Raw genomic sequence first — 22331 nt, forward strand, 5'->3', positions numbered from 1 at the left:
GTAACCAAAGATCCTTAATATACAAAGATAAAGCAGCACAGGCTTCTACAATGGAATGGAATTGTACACAGTTCCTGCCTCCTAAAAAGGCGTGGTCAGAATGCGCTGACGCTACCTCGTTGATGAAAACGTCAAAGATTTTTCATTTTCGCGCCTCTCTCTTGCTGTGACCAACTGGAGCAGGCCTGGGTGACTGAATTTGGTACATCGTCGTGGCAAGATGCGGTCTGATTTCCAGGTAAGTGGCAGTTTGAAATGTGGCAAGGTATTTGTGATTAGTCTGTGTCTGTGTAACGAGTTATCTATGTAGTAAAATGTCTGCGTAGTTTAGGTAATAACATTATTATTATCTCGTGTCGCCGTCATGAATGTTAGCTCATTGAGGAGTAACGTTAGTTGACGTTAGCTAACCATCTGATACCTATAGCAGAGCTAGCTGAGGCACTAGCTACCAGATTAATTTGGTAGTTAGGCTACAAAGATAATTTACGAACCTGATATTTGCTCTACCTAAATCGGCATCACTATAGCTTGTGGATCAGATCTACTGCAAGCGACATTGATTTAGCAGTTTTGAAATGTGTTTAGCTGCTAGTAAAAAATGAGTACCGTATGTACACAGTTGTTGGTGCACTGAATTTTATTATCAGCCTAGCGTAGTGAAACATTTAGTTTTACGCCATATTCTCTGTCTGTCCTCGATGACGCGACGATTTTCTCTACTGATCTCTGCCCCGATCCTGCACATTACTAATTTTTTATTAAGTTTGTCTCTGATGGCAAATGTGTAGTCAGGGTGGTGCTCAACGATTGTGTTGAATAACGTTACATCAGTTCTGAGTAGTTTTTCTCGGATGGTCTTGCACAGACCCTTATCAAGCAGCACTAAAATGAACGTCATGTTTGCTAATTCTCTCCCCAGTTGTTGGACGAGCAGAAGGACGCTATGGATGGTGAGGATGAACCCGCGATGACAGGGAGGAATGAACTTGAACCTGTGTTATTCAGAGGATAAGTCCATGCTATGTACATAGACTGTGTTCTGTAACCGTCCACTCTTGTGGCCATTCAAATGTATAGGGTAATTCCACGCAAAACTGTAACATCCATAACACCAACACAATGCCATGGTATTTAGTTGGCATTATGGATGTGACAGTTTTGCGTGGAATTGCCCTATACAAGTTACAGACTTTCAAAGTTAAACATATCAAATATAATTTCATATAGGCTACTAACAATCAGACCTGAAGACTTCATGAAACACTACCAAAATAAAGTTGAAACTAATTCTACAAAAGGCACTCCAAGGAAAAGCCTTTTTGGCTGCATTGGCCAACATGTTTCGACCAACAGCCTGTCACTATGAAACTCTGTAACTAGATTTAAACTTCCCTCTGTATGGAAAAAAAGATCTATTATTCAACATTAGTTAACACACTGAGAATGATTGCTGCACTATATGTATTGTTCTCTAGCAACCTGAAGGTCCAAGACTCAATCCACTGAAGGCTCTCCGTAAGATGGTGGATCTGATGTCTGCTTTGTGGTCCTATAGGACGACGCCATGGATTGGGGTCAGAGATGCGCCTGAGAAGTAAGTGTTTGTGTTTGTAATCAAGTGCTGTAATCACAATTTGACTGATGCTAAAACTGGAGTAGGGTATTTGAATGGACATTTATACCGTGAATTTAAGACATCAAAAAGCCTGTTCATGGCCTCAAAGAAGTCAGTCGTAGTATTTGCCTAACTTGGCAGCCTCTCCAGCTGTATCATAGTCTTCAGTCCTATTGTGTTATCACAGCATTTATAGTAGGAAGGATCATATTAAGCAAAGCAATGTGCAGGTGTAGTAACTTAATTTCAAGAACATAAGAACATAATTGTAATTCATGATGTTTTTTTATTTTACTTTGTGTGGTGTTGTCTCTGTTTTAGGTGCTGTAAATGCTGGCCATATGACTTCAACCTTCATCCAACCAAACGAAGAGATCCTGCTTTCCTACACTCCATTCAGGATGTTAGTTAATTCAAAGACAATAACAGTATTTAGTTTTGTAAATGCTTAACTACCACTCAATGCAGGACACATCTACTGGCAGTTGATGGAGGGGGTTTAGGGCAGTTGTGCTATTCTTTTCCTTGTGGGTAGACTGCAGAATGTGGCTATGTATGCAGGTGTTAAATTGTGGGATTTGTTGAAAATGTGAATTTCAAACAAAACCCTACCATTCAATATTAGCCTCACACACTTTATACCCTCCTTTCCTCAGGTTTACTTGTTTGGATCGGATGGACAAGTCGGCACTCCTTATATTAACAAGCTACCTCTTTCTTCTACTAGTTCAATGATATGGTATCTGAAAGAGAAATGCCAGTGTTCATCATATTTTTAGCCTTATGTCAATGAAAAAATAAGTGGTGTAGGCCTATTGTATTTCCATTGTAATTTGCGTGGGTAGTAGGCCTAAATATATGGCCGTGTGGCGGCGCTGTGGGATACATCGATTGGCGCTACTTTATCAAACATCAGAGGTAAGGCTAATTGAGAAAGCAGACGTCTGGTTAGGTGTGCTAGTTAGCAACTTGTTAACCAGGGGCACGTTTCCCATAACCATAGTTGCTAACTAAGTTAGCTACTTTGTTGGTTGCAATGCAAACTATGGTTTTGGGAAACGCACCCCTGGCTGTCCAGATTATTATGTGATATGACCTACTTGTTAAACAACTAGATGTACCGCATAGCGGTACAAAATATGACCGCCGCTCAGTCCTGTACATCCATTCCGCGAAAATAAATCACACTTCAATTTGTCTCCATCTTTTACTCCATCCCCCACTCTTGAAACTTTTGTGTATGCTTGTTTGGCATGCCTGAGTGTGTGTGTGCGGCTGCACAGAAAGTAGCCTACTTGTGCTGAAAAGGTGAATAGATTGTAGAATAGCCAAAGAAGATGTAGCATTGTTATAAAACCTTTAAAATCTCTAAACAATCACAAGTAGGGCAGTTCATCACAGTTCATCCATTGCAACTGGATTGATGAAAGGTCACTTACACCTGTAGGCTACATTGTATTTGGGAAAAGCAAAAGGTATCAGCATAATGTTATTTATTTATTTATTTTTTATGTATTTTTAAACAAAAACATCTCTGTCAGTTCCATGCCGTTTTCAACAGCTATCAAAAACAAAGGTCATTTTTGGATGGATGGATTTTTTGTGAATATTTCTTCTTCTACATAAGATTTTAGTCATCTTTAGTTCGTGTAATACTTTATTGTCAATGCACAAATTAAGTAACAGTAGTCTGAAACGTTATTGTTAATGCACAAATTAAGTAACAGTAGTCTGAAACGAAATGCTGTTTTACATCTAACCAGTGGTGCAAATAACTGACATGTCCAAATGGGCCTTGATGAAATGCGTCGCTAGACTGTTCATACACATTTTAACGGGCCAAAGTTGAAGAGCTTTTGTCCGTTATTGTTCGTGCAAATATAGGCTGATTCATGTTTCCTTGCATTGTGTAACTGAGGTCCATGGCTAGTCTGGCTTTCATCAGACCAAGCTCAATCTTTTAAGAAATCAAAAAATAAATAGCGGGCAGATCAGGCTGGGTTCACCCAGCCTAGTCCATAGGCACCCGATATTGTTTAATTTTCAGATTGAGATATACACGCTCTGGCTATTCTAAATGCAAAAATGCATTAGGGAGTTATGACAAAACTGTAACTAACAAACTAGATCCTAATAGAAAGCGGTTAGCTTCCCTAAGCTACAGGTAGGATTATAAGGTAGGCCTATTTACAACATAAATTGTCAATAGGCTATGCTGGCGACACAAATAAAATCTCCTTTGGAAACCAATGGCTTACGACTTACAGTATCAAGCGGACTTAAACTGCCATATCGTGGCGAAAAGTTGTAATAACATTCACGCAGTTCCATGAGTCAAGGAAAGCGCGAATGAAGTAGCCACTTCTAAATGGGACTCACTACACAGTAGCTTAAGGTGTGTTGCTAAAGCAGCCATAATGAAATGAAGGTGTCATTGTTTGGATACTTCACACACACATGCTTTTTAATTTCACAGACTACAACTACCAAGCTGGAATCAAAGCACATCGATTCCCCTCTCACACCCTGCACGCACTTAAAACAAAATAAACAGGCGTCTCAGTCTCACGCATGTATAGGCAAAACTGTATCAGACCGGTGTAACGTTGGTAAATCTTCCATTGCACAGAATGATTTTGTAGCACGTGCAATAAATGACAGTCGAAAGATACTGTACAAAAACAGTGCTGCTATCAATTTGCTTGGTATAACCGCATTTATAGTTTTCTACAAATGCAATCAATCAAATGGGCCTCCATTACTCAACCAACGCTAACGGTAACATTACCTAGGTCCTTATTGATATTACAAGATTAACGTACCTGCAGTAAAAACCAAGCATGTCCGATAAACATCCTCACTTCATCCTCACTTACACTTCATGTGAACATCGTCCTGTCCTTATTAGATGTTCGCTGCGGTAAATTACAGTCCTTGTAGGAAGTGTCCATTATTTTTTCAACCCACTTTTAACTTCCAAAAAAATTACGTCTCACTGCAACGATGCGCCATCTAGTGGACAAACGACTACTTATCGCCAATACTGAAAATGCAGCCATGATGATGATGATGATGAATATTTTGGCTTTCTTTTGATCCTATTGAATTTGTAATTATGTATCGGCCGTTCTAATACCGATAGTATGTGGGTGCCTGTGTGTGTGCATGTTTATATGTGTGCACCGCCATTTACAGGCCAATGAGTGTACAGTCACTAAATGTACACATAACCTAATTTTTTTTAGCCCCCCCCCATGGATGAAATTCTACGAAACTTGGCATACCCCCAGACCCCCAGAGAATGCCAGGTCAATCATACACATAAAATTTGGTGCAGTTCTGAACATCTTAACTGAAGATAGGGGCGATTAAAGCAGAATAATATTGCATTTACATTTTTGACCGGGGGGGGCAAATCACAAATGAGTGATTATGAGCCAGGTTGATGTGGGCCCTTGAGACCAACATACCATAAAAGATTCACAGATAACTGTGTCTGCCCTACCCTCCTTTCGGGGGGTCCAGTCCAGCGGGGGGGCTGCAGATCAAAACGAAAAACGATGGTTCCATGCTATCCATGTGGGGTTACATGCCCACCAAGTTTTGTGTACCCCGGTCTTTCAGTGTCCCGGGAATCCTTGTTGGTGTACGTCACTAAATGTACACATAAATTATTTTATTGTAAGGCCCCCCATGAACGAAAGTACACAAAACTTGGCATGCATTCAGAGGGTGTCATAATGATCCTACACTTTTAATTTCGTGCAGTTTTGACCTTGTCAGCCAGAGATATTGAGATGAAAACACCTAATTTTTTGCTTTTTAATTTTTAACTAGGTGGCGCTATACATGAAATAAGTGGTAATGGGATGGGTTGACATGCCCCCTTAAGACCAACATACAAAAAAAAGGTGGACCTCCTAGGCCCTACGGTTCTCGAGATATTCACAGAAAACTGTCTCCGGCCACCTACAGGCCAGTTGGTGTATAGTAACATAAATTAATTTATTGTGTGGCCCCTCGTGAACGGAATTCCACAAAACTTGGCGTGCATACAGAGGGTGTCATAATGATCCTACACTTCCAATTTCGTGCAGTTTTGACTATGTTAGGTCACAGATACCTTCAATTACACCACCTCATTTTTACTTTTTTGTGTTTAACTAGGTGGCGCTATACATGAAATGAGTGGTTATGGAATGGGTTGACATGGCCCCTTGAGATCAACATACAAAAAAAAATGGTCCTCCTAAACCCTACGGTTTTCGAGATATTCACAGAAAACTGTGTCTGCCCTACCCTCCTTTCGGGGGGTCCAATTCAGCGGGGGGGCTACAGATCAAAACAAAAAACGATGGTTCCATGCTATCCATGTGGGGTTACATGTCCACCAAGTTTCGTGTACCCCGGTCTTTCAGTGTCCCGGGAATCATTGACGGAAATTTGGGCATGCGAAAAAGAAAAGAAAAAAAAATCTGACTAAACCTATATGACCGCCGCTTCGCTGCGCGGCGGTCATAATAATATGCAATACTATAGTACAGTGGTTCTCAAATGGGGGTACGTGAGATTTTAAAATATACAAATAATTAGCAATAAATGTAGTCATGGATTATTAAAATTTAAAATGTTCCAAATGTTTGAATTTTGTATGTGTTTATTAGTAACAAAGTTTAATAAACTAGATGTACCGCATAGCGGTACAAAATATGACCGCCGCTCAGTCCTGTATATCCGTTCCGCGAAAATAAATCACACTTCAATTTGTCTCCATATTTTACTCCATCCCCCACTCTTGAAACTTTTGTGTATGCTTGTTTGGCATGCCTGAGTGTGTGTGTGCGGCTGCACAGAAAGTAGCCTACTGGTGCTGAAAAGGTGAATAGATTGTAGAATAGCCAAAGAAGATGTAGAATTGTTATAAAACCTTTAAAATCTCTAAACAATCACAAGTAGGGCAGTTCATCACAGTTCATCCATTGCAACTGGATTGATGAAAGGTCACTTACACCCGTAGGCTACATTGTATTTGGGAAAAGCAAAAGGTATCAGCATAATGTTATTTATTTATTTATTTATTTTTTATGTATTTTTAAACAAAAACATCTCTGTCAGTTCCATGCCGTTTTCAACAGCTATCAAAAACAAAGGTCATTTTTGGATGGATGGATTTTTTGTGAATGTTTCTTCTTCTACATAAGATTTTAGTCATCTTTAGTTCATGTAATACTTTATTGTCAATGCACAAATTAAGTAACAGTAGTCTGAAACGTTATTGTTAATGCACAAATTAAGTAACAGTAGCCTAGTCTGAAACGAAATGCTGTTTTACATCTAACCAGTGGTGCAAATAACTGACATGTCCAAATGGGCCTTGATGAAATGCGTCGCTAGACTGTTCATACACATTTTAACGGGCCAAAGTTGAAGAGCTTTTGTCCGTTATTGTTAGTGCAAATATAGGCTGATTCATGTTCCCTTGCATTGTTTAACTGAGGTCCATGGCTAGTCTGGCTTTCATCAGACCAAGCTCAATCTTTTAAGAAATCAAAAAATAAATAGCGGGCAGATCAGGCTGGGTTCACCCAGCCTAGTCCATAGGCACCCGATATTGTTTAATTTTCCGATTGAGATATACACGCTCTGGCTATTCTAAATGCAAAAATGCATCAGGGAGTTATGAAAAAACGGTAACTAACAAACTAGATCCTAATAGAAAGCTGTTAGCTTCCCTAAGCTACAGGTAGGATTATAAGGTAGGCCTATTTACAACATAAATTGTCAATAGGCTATGCTGGCGACACAAATAAAATCTCCTTTGGAAACCAATGGCTTACGCCTTACAGTATCAAGCGGACTTAAACTGTCATATCGTGGCGAAAAGTTGTAATAACATTCACGCAGCTCCATGAGTCAAGGAAAGCGCGAATGAAGTAGCCACTTCTAAATGGGACCCACTACACAGTAGCTTAAGGTGTTTTGCTAAAGCAGCCATAATGAAATGAAGGTGTCATTGTTTGGATACTTCACACACACGTGCTTTTTAATTTCACAGACTACAACTACCAAGCTGTAATCAAAGCACATCGATTCCCCTCTCACACCCTGCACGCACTTAAAACAAAATAAACAGGCGTCTCCGTCTCACGCATGTACAGTATAGGCAAAACTGTATCAGACCGGTGTAACGTTGGTAAATCTTCCATTGCACAGAATGATTTTGTAGCACGTGCAATAAATGACAGTCGAAAGATACAAACAGTGCTGCTATACATTTGCTTGGTATAACCGCATTTATAGTTTTCTACAAATGCAATAAATCAAATGCCTCCATCACTCAACCAACGCTAACGGTAACATTACCTAGGTCCTTATTGATATTACAAGATTAACGTACCTGCAGTAAAAACCAAGCATGTCCGATAAACATCCTCAGATTTATTTCGGCTTCAAGAAGAAATGGGAATTACACTTCATGTGAACATCGTCCTATCCTTATTAGATGTTCGCTGCGGTAAATTACAGTCCTTGTATGAAGCGTCCATTGTTTTTTCCAATCCACTTTTAACTTCCAACAAAATTACGTCTCACTGCAACGATGCGCCATCTAGTGGACAAACGACTACTTCTCGCCAATACTGAAAATGCAGCCATGATGATGATGATGAATATTTATTTTGGCTTTCTTTTAATCCTACTGATTTTCATTTTTTACCGGGGGGGCAAATCACAAATGAGTGATTATGAGCCAGGTTGATGTGGGCCCTTGAGACCAACATACCATAAAAGATTCACAGAGAACTGTGACTGCCCTACCCTCCTTTCGGGGGGTCCAGTCCAGCGGGGGGGCTGCAGATGAAAACGAAAAATGACGGTTCCATGCTATCCATGTGGGGGTACATGCCCACCAAGTTTTGTGTACCCCGGTCTTTCAGTGTCCCGGGAATCCTTGTTGGTGTACGTCACTAAATGTACACATAAATTATTTTATTGTAAGGCCCCCCATGAACGAAAGTACTGTACACAAAACTTGGCATGCATTCAGAGGGTGTCATAATGATCCTACACTTTTAATTTCGTGCAGTTTTGACCTTGTCAGCCAGAGATATTGAGATGAAAACACCAAATTTTTTGCTTTTTAATTTTTAACTAGGTGGCGCTATACATGAAATAAGTGGTAATGGGATGGGTTGACATGCCCCCTTAAGACCAACATACAAAAAAAAGGTGGACCTCCTAGGCCCTACGGTTCTCGAGATATTCACAGAAAACTGTCTCCGGCCACCTACAGGCCAGTTGGTGTATAGTAACATAAATTAATTTATTGTGTGGCCCCCCATGAACGGAATTCCACAAAACTTGGCGTGCATACAGAGGGTGTCATAATGATCCTACACTTCCAATTTCGTGCAGTTTTGACTATGTTAGGTCACAGATACCTTCAATTACAACACCTCATTTTTACTTTTTTGTGTTTAACTAGGTGGCGCTATACATGAAATGAGTGGTTATGGAATGGGTTGACATGGCCCCTTGAGATCAACATACAAAAAAAAAAATGGTCCTCCTAATCCCTACGGTTTTCGAGATATTCACAGAAAACTGTGTCTGCCCTACCCTCCTTTCAGGGGGTCCAATTCAGCGGGGGGGCTACAGATCAAAACGAAAAACGATGGTTCCATGCTATCCATGTGGGGTTACATGTCCACCAAGTTTCGTGTACCCCGGGCTTTCAGTGTCCCGGGAATCATTGACAGAAATTTGGGCATGCGAAAAAAAAAAAAAAAAAGAATCTGACTAAACCTATATGACCGCCGCTTCGCTGCGCGGCGGTCATAATTAGACACTGATGGCACAGTGCTCTGTTTTAAATCCTTTTTTTCTCAACTAAAAATGCTTTGCGCTGGTTAGGGGGAAGGCTACTTGGCTGAAAAAATATTTCACAGGGGGTACATCACTGAAAAAAGGTTGAGAAACCACTGCCCTAGTTTATGTGTATGGCCGTCTGCTATACAGCCTATTTGAACGCAATCCAGACATCAGAAACGATGCTGATCAGTCAATATGACGGTATGTACATGTCTACGTCCTTAGGGAAAGAGAAGACAGAAAGGTGTCTGTTTATGCACCCAAAGTTTAGGCATTTTCGCGATCAACATCGAAGTGGTAAGCAACGGTAACTTATTCCAGAGAACCTTCGGCTACTTAGTAGATCGCGTGCCAGTGGGTTACAGAAACAGACAGACAAGTGGCAAACAAAGTCGTTTTTCTCCTTAACTGTTCATCTGAAAAACGCCATGTCGGTGTCAGAATGTAAGGAACACATGTGAATTACAGAAAATGCATTAAAATGTCCAATCTCGAGCTGTATAATTAAGGGCTGGGGCATAATCCGAGAAAAAAATGATTTCTTCCATAGGGCCACAGTGTAAAGAATCTCTCGCTAGTCTCCTAAAAAGGCGTGGCGCTAGTGAACCATTCGTCATAGGGGAACAGGAAGAACCCTTCTGTGAATCGTCTCGCTTTATCAACCGTCTCTGCTGTAACGGTTGAACATGACTGTACACCAAGAGCCAAGAAGAGTCATACTAGTGGATATTTTCTTTGCTGGGACACGGTTGCGCTGAACCCTCTCGAGTAAGTGATATTTATTAATACATTGCGACATTCACAATAGCTAAACATTGGCCTTTGTGGTTTTATAATCATCATGTTTATTGATTGTAATGATGTTGTTTGATATTAGGACTAACGTTAACGTTAGTGCAACCAGAGACGTTTGTCATTTTGTGCAACAGTTTGTGCAAAGTTAACGTTATTGTTAGCTGTGATGCTCATATGAGTCTGTAGCCTATCTGATTTAAAATGGGATAGCAATTTCGGCAGAATATGTTATGGTAGTGTGATTTAAAAAACACACATTGTTATTTAACATTAGTCTGGTCTTGTCTGTTTTAATGTGTCGCTGTTGTCCATATAGTGCTACTATGCTAGCGGCATATAGCTGCTAGCTAGCATGCTGCTAGGCGCAATTGCATAAGTTATTGCTAATGTCTATTAGTGCTATACATATATTGAAATCACGTTTGCGATGCAAACCTTGATTAAGGTGATACTGGCACTGGTATTTCAGTCAATGAAGTCAGTGAAGCACTCGTCTGCTATGATAGCTACCTACAACTTTAGCATGTTGACTCACTGATAATGGTTTAGCCCTAGCCTCTAGCTAGCTGTGCATTAACGTTTGCATTTTGCCAAGTTTGGAATCATAACATTACGTAACTTTAGTTTCTATCTGCCATCTTTGTAATGAAAGCCTCGGCATTTTAATCACTGTTTAAGTCGGTTCAGACAACTATTGGCATCTGTTTGTGATTTATTATGCTAACGTAACTTAACTGTATGGAACTTGGTCCCCATCCCCATCATTATCGGCTGGATTCTAGCATCTAACGTTACGATTGCCTCTGTTGGGTTTGCTTGATCAAGTAAGATACTTTCTGGGTTGTTAAAATGTAATGTGAACACATTCCCGTAGCATTCCAAAATAGACCAGAGATGCTTGTACTATATGTATATTTGGAAATTTTCTGATTGCAATAACCATAATGATATCGTTATGTAACAGCCATCGTTTTGGGGACTCTGATGACAGTGAAGAGCCAGAAAATGGTGACTTTGCATCTCTGAGGTACCTTCCAACTCGCCTGGTATATCAGTTGAAGCCTCAAGCCCAAGCCTATTGCACTGGCAAAGTAAGTAATACTCTCTTAACATTGAAATAACTAAATCATAATATTAATATTAGAGATATGGTTAACATTCTTAGTGCTAAAGACATTCCCCTCTCTTTGTATCTATTCCTCCAGCTCCACCATGTCGCCGAGTGCCAGGCAGCCGAGTCACTACCCCTCAACCTGGAGAAAACTGTTAAGGTAAAGACTGATCTCTGAAATAATATAGATGGGGCCACTGTATTCAATATTAACACAGCAGTAGTCACTCCATTTCAGATCAACAGATTGCATCTGCATTACCATCTCAGATTTTCTGCATACTTTATCCATTACTTTCAAAATCTCAGCCAAATATTTTGTCAGTTAAAACATCTGCATTCATGCAATATTGCCTGAAAAGTTCATTCATTATTATCAGATTGTATTGAAACACATTGATTTCAATGTAGTTGATATAGATAGTGCATACCAAAATACTGAAACATACAAATTCATGTCCAGCATGACCAGAGATTTGATTTTGTTTGCCATTGTTTGGCCCTGTAGCTCTCAGCCTACCATGGTTAACAGATCACAACCATTTATCTCCCTTAGCACCTCACTATGGGGCAGGACCGCAACACTCTTCACCACCTCAACTCCCTGCACCTGCACCTGCATTTAACATACGGAGAGTTACTCAAGGTAGGGACTGATCTCTGAAATATTAGTGAATAGAAAGGCCCCATGTGTATTATCAGTCATGGTTAACAGATAACTACCATTTAATACAATTTTTCCCCCCCTCTCGCACACCACCCACCTCACTATGGGCCAGGAACGGCAGTCCCTCCTCAACTCCCTCCACCCCCACACCAGCCCTCAACATGCAGCGAACAGAGGAGCTTTGTAAGTCATGTTTCTTTTTAAATTTAATCTCCTTAATACCTATCTCATATATTGTATTGTGTAGGCATACTTGGCTTTGGATGCTACATACCATAAACATAAACATATCTGTCTGTTTGATTACAGGTGCTGTGAGGAAAAACATGGTGACACGGTCTGCCACGGACACTGAGGTCACCAAACACGCAATCAGGTGTTTCAACCGGCGGTGGATCGGGCAACGAGGAGATGTGTTCCGCCTCCATCCACTCAAATGGAGTAATAGGAGAAATAAGCATTAAACAATCTTTTTATTGAACTTCTTGTCATTCACCAGTTATTCATTTTCTGATATTTTAGCTGTGCATAGCGCAGTATTTCATTGAAGTTGTAGCCTATTAGATAAAATATTTCATGTCTGCACTGACCTAGGCCTATAAAGCACTAAATTAGGTTTTGGCCACAAAATGAATGTAAAGTAGCCTAGGCAATGTAGGCTACTTAACAAAAACAGAATAGCTTATAACCTGTAACTTTCCATAAATGTCCATTTTATATTTCCATTGAGTAGTGATCACGTTTGTACAGTAAATTGATGTCTTGACTTAAACCTTTTCTGTTAGGTTTATTGACAGTATTGTTAAGTTAAAAATACGAGGCAATGCAGATTAATCGTAGGCCTATATTGCTGTAGTAGCCTAGTGATAGTTTTACTTTTATCCTATAGTTGCCTAGTTTTATCCTACAGCAAGAACAGAAGGAATTTTGAAAATGAGATAAACGGGTCCAAAACGGACCCGGGCCAGATGAGCCTTTGAGTCCGTTGCGGGTCCGAGGCAGATGTATGTATCAATTTGCGGATCCCAACCGGACCCGCCGCGGAGGTAAGGTTTAAATCGCGGGTCCGCGATTCGCCTTCGTAGCGGATCCGTTCCTGAGAGCATCTGGACTCCGATACGGGTCTGTTTCGCGGGTCCGTTCCGGAAGCCGTCATACCTCCGCGGCGGATCCTTTTGCTGTGTGGGTCCCCAGTCTCTCTCAAAATCAAAACACACCCAATTCACGCTTGGACTTTTCGATTATGTTTCTAAATGTTGGGACTGATGGACACTGAACTCTGGGGGTTATTTGAACGTTCGTTGTGAAGTGGTTTACTGTAAAAGGAGCGTCGAATATCCTGCCTGTCTTTGCACAATTATAGGGCCATGATAATGCATGCGCTAGCCTTCGAGAGAAAGAAGACTAAATAAATATGCAGACATGTTATGTGCAATTCAAAAACTGCACGCATGACATATAAAAGATATATTCCTAGCCTACATTATTGTGTAGTAAATTGAGTTTGTCCAACCTGCTGGCAAGCCAAACTGCGTTGACATGGCTTTATCATTGTCCTCTAAAATGCAATATAAGCAACTTGAATATATCGCACACCCAGTTTGAACACCCTGATGGACACTGAACTCTGGGGGTTATTTGAACGTTCATTGAAGTGGTTTAGGCTACTGGAGCAAGAATTCCGCCCGTCTTTGCGCAATTGGCCATTGATTGACGGCCATTAATGAATTAATATAGGTGGCCTGCACGCACAGAGTTCGTTTGATGCATGGAGTTTCCGACCGTTTTCCCCTGAGAGCTTAGAGAATAAAATGAGGAGAGCTACCTGTGTTTTACATATAATGTGTAACATTTATTCACATGGTCAGTTCAAAATCACCTAAGGTTTTGACTGAAATGTGTGCCGATATCAATTATTGGGAAAAACATTGTTTGGAGTGGATGGCGGGTGGATTGTTGATGTAGCTGCAGGTGCAGATGACATGACTACAGCCAAAGTCTTTTTAGGCAAGTCCCTCCACTCGGCGGCCATATACCAACGTTTTATGGGCACTCATCGGGCACAGTCTTTGGGTCGAACTGCGCGTGCGCAAGGCTTCACGACACCAGTCTTGCTCCAGCGGCGAGATCACAACACATGATTGGCACGATGTCTTCACAACACACCATATGATTGGCTCAATGTATTCACGTCGACGGTTTGCCGAGGAAGGGGTGGGATATGTGTAGACAACGGCCATATTGGCGTGACAAACTAGCCCCATGCATTTCTATGGAGTATTTTTTGAGTGCCGTGTCTCCTCATTAGAAAGTCTCTGCTACAGCTCGTCCATGCATCTAGGATGTTGGAATTTGATAGGATACAGGAACTGAGATAAATTGAAAATGAGGATTGGTAATGTCGGAATAACGGTACTAAAAAAAGTCGGAGTAGGGGCATGTCTAAATAGAGGCATGTCGTAATAAAGAGTGAACCCCATGTTGTTGAAGGACAGTGATCTGCACATAGAAAAAAAATCACCAGAACATTCCAAGCTTCTCATTTTGATCGATAGGCCTAATTTATTTCCAGGTGTGCTATAGGGAGTTAACCTGGCAATAGCCAGATGAATTTCGCTCCGCCTAGCTCCACCGATCCATTGAAGTGTTGCTTCAGAAGGCTGGGCCTAATCAAAAAATGCTTGCATATGATTGAATAAGCCACTTGTCCGTCATCTATTGACGTGCTACTTCAACCACTCACATCGAAGCCAACCCGTGACGCTAATAACAGACTCACAGTCGCTTCTACGCTATGTCACATCTATGATACTCCCGCCCTGCGTCCTGATTGGCTAAACCATAAAGTTGGTTGGAGAAATCACTCTCAATGGAAGAGGTCCCAGATGGATGTGAGTGAAGCTAGGCGGAGCTAAGCGGAACGACATTCATCTGGCTAGGGTCAGGTTAATAGGGAGTCTGGAGTAACATGAAAAAAAAAACATAGTCCAGTCCATACAACTTCATTTCAATTTCGAAAGAAATACTGGACTATGTTTAAAAAAAAAAAAAAAAAAAACAGCGACGAAATTGAGCGTGTTACTCCACACTCAGCAATCGACTCCTACGGACTTTCCCCTGAGGATGGCAGCAAAGATGGCAACATTTCCGGAAAGGTACTGGCTTGATGAAATTCATTCTGGACTCTATCCGACCACATAAAGACCTCGGGATACTTCGGTTTGGCTTTAGGGACCCTCTACTCACTACCACGTAAGTGTAATGTTGTTTGGAACTGTAGAAGAGGTATAAAAATAGCGTTTTGTAGCGGCGAAATGACATGCCCGCGTCATTCCAGGCTAACGAGTTTTGACTAAAAACGGTAACATCGAACTTTCTCAAAACACATCCGAATGACATGATTTGGATGTCAACTCAACGTATGTACTCCCAATCATCCGTAAATTGATCTAAAGTGCATTTTACTCCGGATAATTCCTTTAATGATTAATGATATGACTCGTACACTACAGTATGCTACAGTAGCCTAGCTAATGTTAACTAGATCTAGCATTACCAACCTCCCTGCAAAACTCACCACACAACTTTGTAGGTCTTGTCCCTCATGCTGGCCCTTACAAAACCCACAAGCTAACCCTCGGACACACAACAGTCAATAATGTGACCCGATTTAAAGTGGTTTTCACCCCTTTGGACACTCATGATTTCGTCCTTGAAACAGTGAAATATTCACGGGGGCATGGGCGGTTTACTAACCATTTTACTGCAGTGTCTAGCTGCTAGCCGGTGGTAGCATCCAGCTTGCATGTGCTATCAGCTAGCTAGCTAGTTCAAAAGTTGAAGTACTTATTTTTATGCCTCGACTAAGTTGATGTTTCCTATAAACAACAATTCATGTTCATAGAAACAACAAGGTCACTAAAACATTACATTAATGTTAGCAGCATTATAATGACATTCTAATGTCTGAAAAGCTAATATTTAGCCTATCGGCTACCTGAAAAGTTAAGTGTTTAAACTAGCATTTATAGTGTTCTATTTGATGGTGTATTGGCCCTGACTAAGTTTGTGTGATATATAAACCACAATCCTTGTTGATACAAGTACCAATGTTCGTCTAGAAAGTTTTTATTCACATTAAGATTTTCGCCATAGGCAGTAAAAGACTTTGCCATCTTTGTCAATAATTTTCGCTGATAAAGTTTCAAACTATGATCAGAGAATGTCTAATAAGGGGAGAACCTTCACTCTCGGAACTCTTCCGGTGTGGTACTGCATCTAGGGGCGCTCGCGGGCGAGTCCAGAATGAATGGAGGTCTGGAGCTGTACCCCTCAAAATCTACTTTTCTCGGGATATAATTTTTTTTCAAGTAATTTGAATATTGTATTCGAAAGGGGAGACAAAGACAATACACTTGGTTGAGTATTATATTTTCTAAAGTCACTTAATTGTTCTAAAAAGCCTTTCAAACGTGTCAATGACGCCATTCATTAGCATGATCATAGCATAGCATCAATGCTAGCGTGTTATGGGCAACAACGACCCAACCTGTAAGAAAACGAAAGGACATGACTCCCGGATTATTTCACTTTTGATTGATAATCCATATCCATTTTGCGAAAAATAAAATAAAATCTGAGTGTTTCAGTTGTTAAATAGGTGAAAACAATAAATGTAGCCATGTAGCTCCATAGGACCCCATGTATTTTGGACTCGCCCGCGATCGCCATCTAGGTGAACTGCAGCCAAATTCGGCCCCCAAAAGACCAGACCAAGCTTGCCAAGGAGAAATCATTGCCTGATAGGAAGTCATGGACCAAAAGGTAAATAAGCAGAACGTTTTCACATACAAGTGCATACAAGTTAACTATGGCCGCGTTCACTTTACACTCAATTAGGATTATTTTGCTATTCAGATGACGATCCTATCACCCTGGCTGCATGTTAATATTGTACAGTGCAATAGACCTTTTTCACGGCAGCCATTTTTTGAAACATGTTGAATCAAATTCAAAATGAATATATATTTTCCATGAAATAGTCCAAATTTTAATTTTCAACATTTGATATGTTGTCTATGTCCTTTTTGCTGCTAAATATGGATTTACGAGACTTGTACCTAGGGCTGGGCAATATGGCTGAAAACTGTATCACAATATAAGTATTTCATATCAGTCGATATCGATAATTATTGATTTTTTTTATTTATCTATTTCAGACAAGGACCAGAAGGGAAAAAAAGTTCAATTTAAACACTTTTATTTTAAACTTAACCTTTCTTCTGATTTGGATCACCTCAGTTATCAATCAAAGCAAACAGGGAAAAGAAATAGCAACACAATCATGAAAAACACTCAAATAAATAAATGTGCACATAAGTCTGAATGAAAAGCAGCACTGCTTGAAGCCTGGAAATATTGTAAACAAAGTAGCTTAATTTGCTAGTTTATCATAGTCTAGGCTACTGGTTAGACTGTTCAGTTTCATACTTTTTCTCATGGGACAGGCCCGTTTGAGTCTTGAAAAATACGTTAACATTTGCATCGGGATTGAGATGATTAGAATTTAGCAGTCAATTTGAATGCAACAGTTTTGAACAAATTCGTGCAGCGTGCTAATGATGCTAACCGGATTTAATAGCAATTTAGCCAGTCATCTTGCACGATTGTGAATGTTTGGATTACATGTGCATGCTGAGGAGGGATGCGCCTGTTGAGAGGGAGAGAGAGAGAGAGTGCACGGGACAAGGACTCAGAGTCTGTTGAGGTAGGCCTACTTTTATCGCCTACTAACTCTGGTAGAGTTGCACATACTGGCTACAATGCAAGATATATTTAGCCTATTTATTTATGGACAATGTAAGGCGGGAGGTGTGTGTTGCTTTTAATTATCGAATGTTCTATCGAACATATTTTTTAATATCGATTACATATTGCGATACATCGCTATCGTTTTATCGCCCAGCCCTACTTGTACCTATTAGGTAATGTACCAGTACATCCATACATTTACAAAAACACTACACAATTTCTAATCTGCTTTTGTTCAACCTGACTTTATCATTAGATGACTGGGAGCAGGCTGTCCGAAGGTCGGAAGCCAAATCTAATGTGGACACGGAGTTGGAGGGGGACCAAAGACGGCCAACCAAAAGGCCAAACAAATATACCCAAGAAGGTATACCTTAATTCTTGGTGTTGTTGAAGTTGTTACTTCAGTGTAGTACATTCAGCTGTGCGAGATCATAGTTTGTTATCCTTGGGTGGGTGGGTGTGGAGGTTTTGGTTACATCCAATTAATCATTTAAAAAATGAATGTCATCCAACCAGAGCAAATGCTGTCAACTTTGAAACTGTAAGGTATTCCTGCCCAAAAATCTTCGCTGTGCATCAGCCATAGAGTAATTGTCTTTATTTCTGTTAAGATGAAGCCCTATCAGGACAACACCAAAAAAAAAATAATAATAATGGTACATACATTACTCTCTTTTTTTTGGGGGGGGGGGGGCGGGTATTTAGCCCTACACTAACACTAGATTGATAACCATTTGATTCTGCTTTAAAGGAGGGGTTGAAAAGGCATCTCTTCCCCCACCACCTCCACCCCACCTAACACAGCAGACAACCCAGTCTGAAGGGTGGTCTTATGGTAAAGTGTACACAAGAATTACTTATAACTCTGATCCAGCAGGTATTTGAAACAACAAAAACATGACCAGAATTATTATCTTATACCTTATGTAGACGTGCCACTTTGATCACTGAGACGACCAGGATCCCCAACCTCCGAAGGTAAACTGAAGCACTGGAGTGAAAACATAAAAACATGGGAATTAAATCTTATTGTAATTGTAATAATGTGTCTCAACTATTTATTGTAATTTGTAACAAAATCAACAAAAACAACAACCCTTATTTTACACTTTTCTATAGATTCACTGCAATTTTCACCAGTGCAGGATTCACCATTCCTCTCCCAGAATGACGGTAAAGTGGTGCCAAATGATCCTTACAATTACAAATACAAGTTACTCTGACTTGCAACCTAAAAATATAAAAATGCTGTACTTTATGCAGACGCCTTACTTTCTTCTCCTGCTCCCTCCCCTCAACATGGAGCCTCAACAACAAACGGTAAAGTGGGACATATTGACTCTGTGATCATGAAATGACTCTCATGAAGTGAAGGGGATATATGTACAGAAATGTTTGCAAATAATAGAAAACTGCATCACTGACCAACTGCAGCATGTATCCATTTCATTTTTATTTATTTTTTACTGTTGATATCCGTTACTGACTAAGAACAAATGTGTATTTCAGAGGGGACTGAAACAATGCCCATTTGGGCGAAAAACATACAGGGTAAGACTTTGGGTTAATTAATTTCAAAGGTTTTTGTATTGTAATTATTTTTTATACCCTCAAGGTTCAAACAAGTCATAAAATTGCTATGAAAACTTCAGGGGGTCTGTTCCAGTCATGGAAAGTAGTTAGTAGTTCCAGTCATGTAGTCAGTGAATATCAGGGACATCTTTTATTGAATTTTAAACTGTATTAATCAAAATGTGGCCTGTATTGGATTTATGATCAAGGTATGTGATTTATTGGGTTTCTTTATTAGGCCTATGTCTGTCCAAAAACAAGGCATTTTTTAAATATAATTATTTGTTCTGCAGGTCATGTAAATTCAGTGTATAATAAACCCTGTATAAAAATTGACATTTCAATATTACTTTACAGCAACACTCCAGGTCCTTGTGTGAAAAGTGAGTGAACTGGAGCAGACCCAAAAGGGAGTCATCCAGCTCTTGCGGGGGCAACAGGTGGCTCAGGCAGGAGAAGCAATTGACATTAACCCTGCAATCACCATTGCTGAATTGACGGAGTTGGAGGAGCGTTTGCTGGACCAAATATTCAGAGCCAAAATGGTACATGACAAATGCACAGCAATACAATACATATGTTGTGATCCCCCAAATTTCAACGGAATCAAGGGTTGTGTTGATTTTCCCCTTTGTTGCATAGATATCCCACCTCAGTCTGATAAGTGGGTCCAATGCAGGAGGGTGATGCAGCCAACGACGTTTGGAGGCAGTATAGCCTGAAGGGGAAGCTGCCACTGCTCGGAACACGAGTATGCAGCATAATAAAATGTAAGTAAAACTTGTGTTAAAAGATGTACAAACAACTCGTGACATGCCGACATGTAGTCTATGATGTGCACATGAATAATTGGTCTGAATGGTCTCTCCAGTCTAAATGTAACGGAGGCGAACTGAGCTAGCATGCTAGTTGCCCGTGTAAATCCTCACACTCCTAACCTAGAACGCTTCTAACCGCTGAGTTGGAAGCCTCGGCTTTTAGCTCAGTGGTTAGAGCGTTCGACTCCCATGCCACTGTGTGTTGAGGTGGCGGGTTCGAGGGCCGTGAGCGGCGGACGAATTACGACCTCTGTTAAATAAAGGCAAACAATCTGTCAGTCCTCTGTACACATTACTGGCACAAAATATGGAAAACGCTAAAGCAAACTTACCCAAATGACACAAGCTACAAAGCAACTGAACTGCTACATTTTGTTTAGGCTAGCTAACAAAAAAGTCCATTGTAACATTTTCTAACTGACAGATTAGCCTAAGTGAAATAATTTCTCCAATTTCAGAGGCGGTCATGAAATGGAAGCCGGAGCTGGGGGAGAAGGTGGTGGAGCTCCTCATAGGGGAAACCCTAAAATATGCCCCATCAGCCCATCTGAAACAAATGGTGAGTATCCACAACTTCCAGTTGGGGCTGCCAGGATACCTTCCTGCTCTTCCATTTTTTAAATGAGCAGTTTAACACAAATCTGACACCTCCCAAACTAAATTTTCTTCAAATCTGTAGCCGGTGCACCAGTAGAACGTAAGCTTACCTAGGTCGATCATAAACTCAGGTGTGTCTTAAACCTTTTGAAACAAACTAGTTTTCTGTTGCACCATTGAACACCGTAGTTAGTAGCTATTAAATATTGTCGCATAGAATGACGTTTTTACCATTGACCACCAATCATTAGGCGTGTTCGTCTTCATGCAGATCTGTGCAGATCTGACTTGATGTAATGCATGCTGGATTGTACAATGGAGCTCTCCATTGTGTTCAACCCAGCATGCATCAAGTCAGATCTGCACAGACGAACACGCAAGGGGGCAGGCGAATTCCCGGAAGTAGAAGCATCGATGTAGCGCTGGTTATCAACTCTCTGCTAACCCCATAGAACGCCCATTCATTTAGGATTTTTTTGAAATCCCATAACTTCATATAACATATATCCTGTGCTGACATTGTAGCTTCTGTATTATCTACATAAAAAATAGAAGGCAAAACAGGCTCAACTACCTCGTATGTAACGTTGAGGTTCCCGTAAGAAGTATAGTTAGCGAGTCCGGTTATAGGGAAGCTAACGTTTGACGTAATATGACACTATTATGCCTGTCGCATGGAGATAACCTAGCGTTCATGGGCTTCGGAAAAACCAGAGCCCGTTTACGGAGAGCCGGATCACTCCCTATTAACTCCATTGTACCTGCAATCTGTTGCAGTTCCGCTAGGGGCGATCACGAATTAGTGCAAAAACAATGGGGGTCTATGGAGCTAGACGGCTAAATTTGTCTCCTTCACCTGGTTGTCGTTGAAAAATCAAAGATTTGATTGTGGTTTCAGCAAGCTCAATATGGATTATAGGTCAAAAGTTGAATGAACGAGTACTTACGTCCTTTCAATTTCTCACAGCTTGGGTCATTGTTGCCCACTACACACTAGCTTTCTGCTAATGAATGACGACACATGTGAAAGGCTTTTTAGAATAAATAAGTAACTCAAAAAATATAATACTCAGTGGTGTGTATTTTCTCTGCCCCCTCTTTCTCATGCAACATTCAAATTAAATTTCTGGGCAAAAAATGATATCCCAAGAAAAGTGGATTTGAGGGGTACAGCTACATAGACCTCCATTCATTCTGCACTTATTTGTGAGCGCCCTCATGTGGAACCAGAAAAGGAACTGCAACCAGTTCAGAAACCGGAAGTTTCCAGAGAGTGGCGGTTCTCCCTTTATTAGACATTCTCTGGAAAAACCTTTCTCCGAGTGAAAACATCATCATTCTGCGTCATTCACGTCACTTAATAGGCTTGTTCGACTTGAGGTAGATCTGTGCAGATCTGACTTGATGTGATGCATGCTGGGTTAAACACAATGCATACTGGGATGGACGCAATGCTTACTGGTTAGAAAT

The 22331-nt window shown here is 40.5% G+C and overlaps 3 long non-coding RNA genes across 3 annotated transcripts; 1 reads left to right on the forward strand and 2 right to left on the reverse strand.

Annotated features, from left to right (window-relative positions):
- On the forward strand, nucleotides 1-2237 carry LOC121724379. The gene is made up of 4 exons (XR_006035196.1): nucleotides 1-238; nucleotides 923-953; nucleotides 1479-1597; nucleotides 1940-2237. It is a non-coding gene; the product is annotated as an uncharacterized LOC121724379 (long non-coding RNA).
- Nucleotides 2238-8625: 6388 nt separating this feature from the next.
- LOC121724382 lies at nucleotides 8626-21131 on the reverse strand. Its single transcript, XR_006035198.1, has 3 exons — nucleotides 20593-21131; nucleotides 11986-11997; nucleotides 8626-8635 (listed from the first exon to the last, which is right to left on the reverse strand). It is a non-coding gene; the product is annotated as an uncharacterized LOC121724382 (long non-coding RNA).
- Nucleotides 17151-18148, reverse strand: LOC121724380. Its single transcript, XR_006035197.1, has 2 exons — nucleotides 18038-18148; nucleotides 17151-17180 (listed from the first exon to the last, which is right to left on the reverse strand). It is a non-coding gene; the product is annotated as an uncharacterized LOC121724380 (long non-coding RNA).
- Nucleotides 21132-22331: the final 1200 nt, after the last annotated feature.

This window comes from Alosa sapidissima, chromosome 11 (assembly GCF_018492685.1).
Source record: "Alosa sapidissima isolate fAloSap1 chromosome 11, fAloSap1.pri, whole genome shotgun sequence".
NCBI lineage: Eukaryota > Metazoa > Chordata > Actinopteri > Clupeiformes > Clupeidae > Alosa > Alosa sapidissima.